The sequence below is a fragment of the Ovis aries genome, chromosome 1, assembly GCF_016772045.2.
Source record: "Ovis aries strain OAR_USU_Benz2616 breed Rambouillet chromosome 1, ARS-UI_Ramb_v3.0, whole genome shotgun sequence".
Taxonomy (NCBI): domain Eukaryota; kingdom Metazoa; phylum Chordata; class Mammalia; order Artiodactyla; family Bovidae; genus Ovis; species Ovis aries.
The window spans coordinates 108654768-108661593 of NC_056054.1; the positions used below are offsets into that span (position 1 = coordinate 108654768).

Here is a 6826-nt window from a genome sequence, read left to right on the forward strand (position 1 = left end):
CTTCCCTGGTGGCTCAGACGGTTAAGCGTCTGTCTACAATGTGGGAGACCCGGGTTCGATCCCTGGGTCGGGAAGATCCCCTGGAGGAGGAAATGGCAATCCACTTCATTACTATTGCCTGGAAAATAACCTGGACTGAGAAGCCTGGTAGGCTACAGTCCATGGGGTTGCAAAGAGTCGGACACGACTGAGTGCCTTCACTTTCATGCACATATTTGACCTTTATATGGTATTTCCTCAGCTGCATACTTTGTCTTTTCTGTATTTTCTACTTTGTTCCTTCAAAATTCATTCTAGATATATTTTTCCAATCTATCTTCCAGTTCACTAATTCCATCTTTAGTGAGGTCTTATCTGGTAATATATTCATCCATTTTTTAGCTACTTTCATTTTATTTTTCTATTACAGAATGTTCATTTGCTTCTCTCTATGTAACTTCCATTTAGCTGCCAAAACTCTCAATCTTGTTTTTACCTTCTTGAATGTGTTAAGCCTACTCATTTCAAAGTCTGGGCCTGATTACTTCATTATCTAGGATGGTAGTAAACCTGTATCTGTTGTCCGTGTTGTTCTCTGCATTGTTCTAAAGAAAAATTATTCATTTTACCTTGTCTCTATGTTTCTCAGTATTTGGGTTTTGCTTTTATTTTTTAATATAAATTTATTTATTTTAATTGGAGGTTAATTACTTTACAATATTGTATTGGTTTTGCCATACATCAACATGAAGCCGCCACAGGTATACACATGTTGCCCATCCTGAACCCCCCTCCCTCCTCCCTCCACATACCATCCCTCTGGGTCATCTCAGTGCACCAGCCCCAAGCATCCAGTATCATGCATCGAACCTGGACTGGCGATTCATTTCATATATATTATACTTGTTTTTGTTTTAAATTTTGTTTTTTAGTGTTGATCATTTGCACTTCAAAAGTATACAGAAATCTCGGGCTTAGGAAAATGTTACCTTCCCCTAGAATCATTTGTGGGTATTGACAATACAAAATCACCTTATTAATTTCAGAAATTACAATAAACTGAAGCTTGGTTACAGTCTCTGCAGAGTTACACTCCTTCTGATCTACACTGACTTCAGATACAGCCCTTTAAGATTGTAACCCAAAGTTCAGGCCATGATACATTTAAAGATTTGCAAGTCTGTTGAAAGCTTTGATGTGCTTCTTGGTGTGTTTTCTGTTTGTTTTTCTAAGAAAGAAATGGAAAATTTTATTCAAGCCAAATGTGAGGATTATAACCCAGAAAAAAGTTCTCAGAAAGTTCTGAGAACTGTTTCACCCATTAGAAGTCAAGGCACAGTTACAGAAGATTTGGGAGACAAAAGAAAGTGGATTAAATGATGTATTATTGACAGTTAACATGATCCAGATCTAAGTGTCATCCTGGTGGGACATGTGACCCCTTACAAGATCAAGAAGAAATGGACACTTGTGGAGTAAAATGCATACTGTATGGCAAGACAAGAGACATTTAAACATAAAAATTTGTCTCTGCCTTTTGGCCTTCTCTCTGCCTCTTACTGTGCATTGTATATGTGCATTATATATTGACCAAATATTGTCCATTGTCAGAAATACTTGCTCAAACATAAAAAGCAACATTCTCCTAACATCAATAAACAACTCCTTAAAATAAACTTTTTCAGTGCTTTCAGCACCTCTCATGGAATCAGAAGATGATCGTAGTGGAAAAGGAGCTCAACTATAAGACTCATTCTGTGAATTTCTATTTTCTCCTAGATATTAAGCCAGTGATTTATTTCTCCTTTGTTAGTTCCTCAATGTCTTGAGGCAGATTTTATTTCATATTTTCTTGTTTTTTTTTTTTTTTACTTCTCTTTGACAAAAGAGTTGATTCAAATTGGATAGTCCACCATTCCTAGAAGCAGAAGGCCTCTGAAAAAAGTGAAAATGTTAGTCACTTAGCCATGTCTGACTCTTTGTGACCCTATGCACTGTAGCCTGCCAGGCTCCACTGTCCATGAAATTCTCCAGACAAGAATACTGGAGTGGGTAGCCATTCCCTTCACCAAGGGATATTCCTGACCCAGGGATCGAGCCCAGGTTTCCTGCACTGAAGGCATATTCTTTATTGTCTGAGCCACCAGGGAAGCCTTTAAATTGTTTATTAATAAAACCTACCATCTTTCCATGTGTACACCTCAAATTCTGTCTCAGGAATCCAGGCAACAACAGAGTTGGAACAAACAAGTTGAGTCTCTATAATGGGAAGTGACCCCTGAGCTTCTATATAAAATGTGTGAATTCAAGGTGAATTTCTTCACAAGTCTCCTTTACTGTGAAGCCAGTTCAAAATAATATAGTAAAGGAACCAAATTTGAGATATCTTATCTAAGCTCCCCGCCTAGTCCAAACTGAAAACAAGGGCAAAACTGGTACCAGTGTTTTAAAATAGCCCATATCTAAGAGTCTCTGGTTTCTTTAACAGATTCTTTGCCTCAGCCATTCATCCAGAGGCAACCTAATTGAAGGCCATTGTTCATAGAATCTCATACACATTTTCTTAAGATTTGCTTTGTGGCCTGTTTTCAATGCTGATTTTTTGAGGTCTGTGTGTTTATTTAAGGCTTAGCAAGTAAATCTCTACTTCCATAGAAATGCGCCCTTGCTCTAGCAGATGCTGTGGAGCCACCAGTGTACCCGCTTCAAGATAAGCAGGCATGTTTTCTCAGTCTCAGGGAGTGCTGGCTGCTGACAGCTCACAGACGTGCTCCTCTCTGGGAATTGCCTACACTGGAAGAAGTGGTTTGGCCTAGGAACATCCCTGCCCTGCAGAAAACACATATCAAACGTGAGTAAAAAGTACGTCACATTACCTAGCTTTAGGAAGTCTCTGAAGGGTCCTCCTAGCTCCAGAAGTCTCTGTGAGTTTGATTAGATCCTCTACTGAATCTGCAGCACAGTTCAGCCTCATCCTCTCCTCAGTCCTCCTGTTGCTGAGAGCACCGCCAGCAAGCCTCCTGCACACACATGAGTGTGTTTCCTTAGAAACTGACCTAGGACACTCATCTGTATGAAAAATAGCCACTTGGACAAAACCATCCTAAGTAGCAGCAGCCTAGCACAGTAAGCCTCAAGTGGACACTAGAAGAAAAGTCCTTCTAGAGCCTGTCCAGGCCACAACAATAAAAAAGCTACACAGCATACAAAAATCTCTATGTTGGGAATGGATAAAGAAAAAAGTGAAAGTGAAAGTAAGTCGATTAGTCATGTCCGACTCTTTGCGACCCCATGGACTGTAGCCTACCAGGCTCCTCTGTCCGTGGGAATTTTGAGGCAATAGTACTGGAATGGATTGCCATTTCCTTCTCCAGGGGATCTTCCCAACCCAGGGATCGAACCCGGATCTCCCACACTGTAGACAGCCGCTTTACCGTCAGAGCCACCAGTGAAGTCCTGTAGCCCATATATACAGTGGAATATTGCTCAGCCATTAAAAAAAAAAAGCAAAGTAATGTAATTTGTAAAACAGGGATGGATCCAAGACTGTCATACTGAGTGAAATGTCAGACAGAGAGACAGCATACAATGTTGCTTGTACATGAAATCTAAAAAATGGTAAAAATGAACATATTTCCAAGATGCAAATAGAGTTACAGATGTAGAAAACAAACACTGTCACCAGCTGAAAGGGGAAGGAATAATCTGGGAGATTGGGATTGATATATACATATTGTTAAGAATACACAGAAGAACTGTACAAAAAAGGTTTTCATGACCAAGATAACCACGATAGTGTGATCACACACCTAGAGCCAGACATCCTGGAATGTGAAGTCAAGTGGGCCTTAGAAAACATCACTACAAACAAAGCTAGTGGAGGTGATGGAATTCCAGTTGAGCTGTTTCAAATCCTGAAAGATGATGCTGTGAAAGTGCTGCACTCAACATGCCAGCAAATTTGGAAAACTCAGCAGTGGCCACAGGACTGGAAAAGGTCAGTTTTCTTTCCAATCCCCAAAAAAGGCAACGCCAAAAAATGCCCAAACTACCACACAATTGCAATCATCTCACACACTAGTAAAGTAATGCTCAATATTCTCCAAGCCAGCTTTCAGCAATACGTGAACCATGAACTTCCAGATGTTCAAGCTGGTTTTAGAATAGGAAGAGGAACCAGAGATCGAATTGCCAACATCCGCTGGATCATGGAAAAAGCAAGGGAGTTTCAGAAAACATCTATTTCTGCTTTATTGACTATGCCAAAGCCTTTGACTGTGTGGATCACAAGAAACTGTGGAAAATTCTGAGAGAGATGGGAATACCAGACCACCTGACCTGCCTCTTGAGAAATCTGTATGCAGGTCAGGAAGCAACAGTTAGAACTGGACATGGAACAGACTGGTTCCAAATAAGAAAAGGAGTACTTCAAGGCTGTATATTGTCACCCTGCTTATTTAACTTCTATTCATGGGGTCACAAAGAGTCGGACACGACTGAACGAGTGAACGGAACTCAACTGAACTCACTGTCTGTATTGATTTGGAGTCCAAGAAAATAAAATCTGTCACTGCTTCCACTTTTTTCCCTTCTATTTGCCATGAAGAGATAGGTGTAGGTGCCATGATCTTAATATTTTGAAAGTTGAATTTTAAGCCAGCTTTCTGACTCTCCTCATTCCCTTTCATCTAGAGACTCCTTAGTTCTTCTTCTGCAGGGAGCCACCACGGGAGATTCCACCCTTGACAAGGTCATGAGGAAGAGAACTGTTAAGCAAGGCTTTAAAACTCAAGGGGCTCCCTAGGCTTTCTCGAGCATGTACCTCAAAACCAGAATATGTCTGTTTTATTATTTTATGACTTTTAACAATTCCTCTAACATTAACAGGGGGCTATTCCTGACTACCTTTCCCTGGAGAAAATTAACTTAGGGCTATAGCTACTAAGTCTCCTGGACATGAGAGGAATATTTCCAATCAAAGTCCCTCTGTTAGCATTCCAGCTTACTTGGCAGGTATATCCAGACTCTTGCAGCTATGCATATGATTATTTACAGCCTCCCAACTATGAGAGGCATGGAAAGCCTAAAACATAGAGCCTTTTAAAGAGTTAAAATTTATTAGAGTAGTGCTGGCATAGGATTTCATTATTAGGCCAATGCTTGTTGCTAAGTTCCCATATCTCTTATCCACTGTGCACCTGGGAGTGCATTAGTTAACATAGTTGGAAAGTAAGAAAAACAAGTGCAGCCTTGAAATTAACTACATCAGACTTTTGAGCTAATTGGTTCTTTCTTGTAACTCACTGCACTTTTGCTCTGTGAGAAATGTAACTTGTTTAATACTTTCTGAGGTTGACATAGATTAGAAATACAAAGAAAAAACACTTTGAGGGAAAATAAGTTTTCTGGTTGAGCAGCCTTTATTAAAAGAGGGTCATAAAATGTCCACAGGCCTCCAAGGCCAAAAGATAATGTACACAACATCGTCTATGGGAAAGGATTGAAAAAAAAAAATCCTGGTTTCAATAAAGACAAAACAGATATAATGTTTGGGCTGACTCTGTATGCCTTTGCATCTTTCATTTCCCTCTATGTATAAGACAAGGTATAAAAATGCCTTTAAAAATAAAGCTATTGGGCCTCGCTTGAAGAAGCTTGGTCACCCCGTGTTTTTCTTTTTTGCTCTCTTACTTTCTTTTTCAGGCTGATCCCTTGGAACACAGAGGCTCTCTGCATTCACTTTTCTGCCTGGGCTTCTAAGACTTTATTAGCTTTCTATGTAAACCAAGGAATATCAGCCTCTTTCTTGCCTCTATTTTCTTATCTACAATATTTTTTCCTTATCTCTCTCTAAATCATCCGCAATGTCTTTTTTCCTTCAGGTTTCCCTGGATCTTGCAGGGGCTGGACCCCGGCATGTGGCGCCACGAACAGGAACCTAAAAGGTAATCCTCCTCCATTGTGCAGTTACTCGAAACAGCTAGGTCCCCACTCAGGGTTTCTGGGACCCCTCTGCATAAGGTAGGTAGGAAAAGAGGGATGGGAAGTATTGGGTTAAAAGAAACCCAGTTGACAGGTTGAAAGAAACCTGAAGTGCTGATTCTTGCAATATAAGACAAGAAATCAGTGTTACAGTGTTAACTCTTGCAATATAAGACAAGAGATCTGTGGAGGAGCTGGAAGGCTTTGAGCAAATACTGAGAATGTATTTGCTTTACTCATGACGAAGGTTGGAAGCTGGGATGAGCATAACAAAGGGTTATGAGTGTTCACCGAGGGCCCAAGTCTGGGAACGGATAACGAAGGGTTATACGCCCAGCCATGAGGCATTCGAAGGCTTCCTTCTGACCACCTGTTTCTGAGAGCAAGGACTGTTGTTTTATGATAAGGCTCCCTTAGAGTTTCACCAAAGCTGTGTTATGGCTTAGGCTGTGGGAACTGTATTTTATGCTTGAATGCTTTAATGTTTATCTGGAATGGCTACGTGCAAGTCAGCCTTATGCTCTATTACCTGAAAATTATAAAACTACACAATTGGATAATAAACTTTGTCAGTCCACTAGAGGCTGTCCCTGAGTGTTCTTTTCAGAGTGCGGTTCTCGGAGACTTACAGAGATCTCTGCTGAAATCTTAAATCTTTCTCTGTAGAAATCAGTACTGAAATCTTAAATCTTTCTCTAAAAAAATCTCTGACACGGGTAACAATGAGTCACAAGAACGACAACTCTTTATAGAAGTAATTTTGCAACTGTTAAACAAAAGAGGAATCAAAATTAAAAGGCTAGTGTTCAATCCTTTTTTACATTTGTATAAGAACAATGTCCTTGGTTTCCAGAAGAGGACACTG

At 40.2% G+C, this 6826-nt stretch overlaps 1 long non-coding RNA gene across 1 annotated transcript; it reads left to right on the top strand.

The window, feature by feature from the left end:
- The first annotated feature begins 1885 nt into the window (after positions 1-1885).
- LOC121816032 (uncharacterized) lies at positions 1886-6541 on the top strand. The gene is made up of 2 exons (XR_006061237.2): positions 1886-2830; positions 5862-6541. It is a non-coding gene; the product is annotated as an uncharacterized LOC121816032 (long non-coding RNA).
- The last annotated feature ends 285 nt before the right edge of the window (positions 6542-6826 follow it).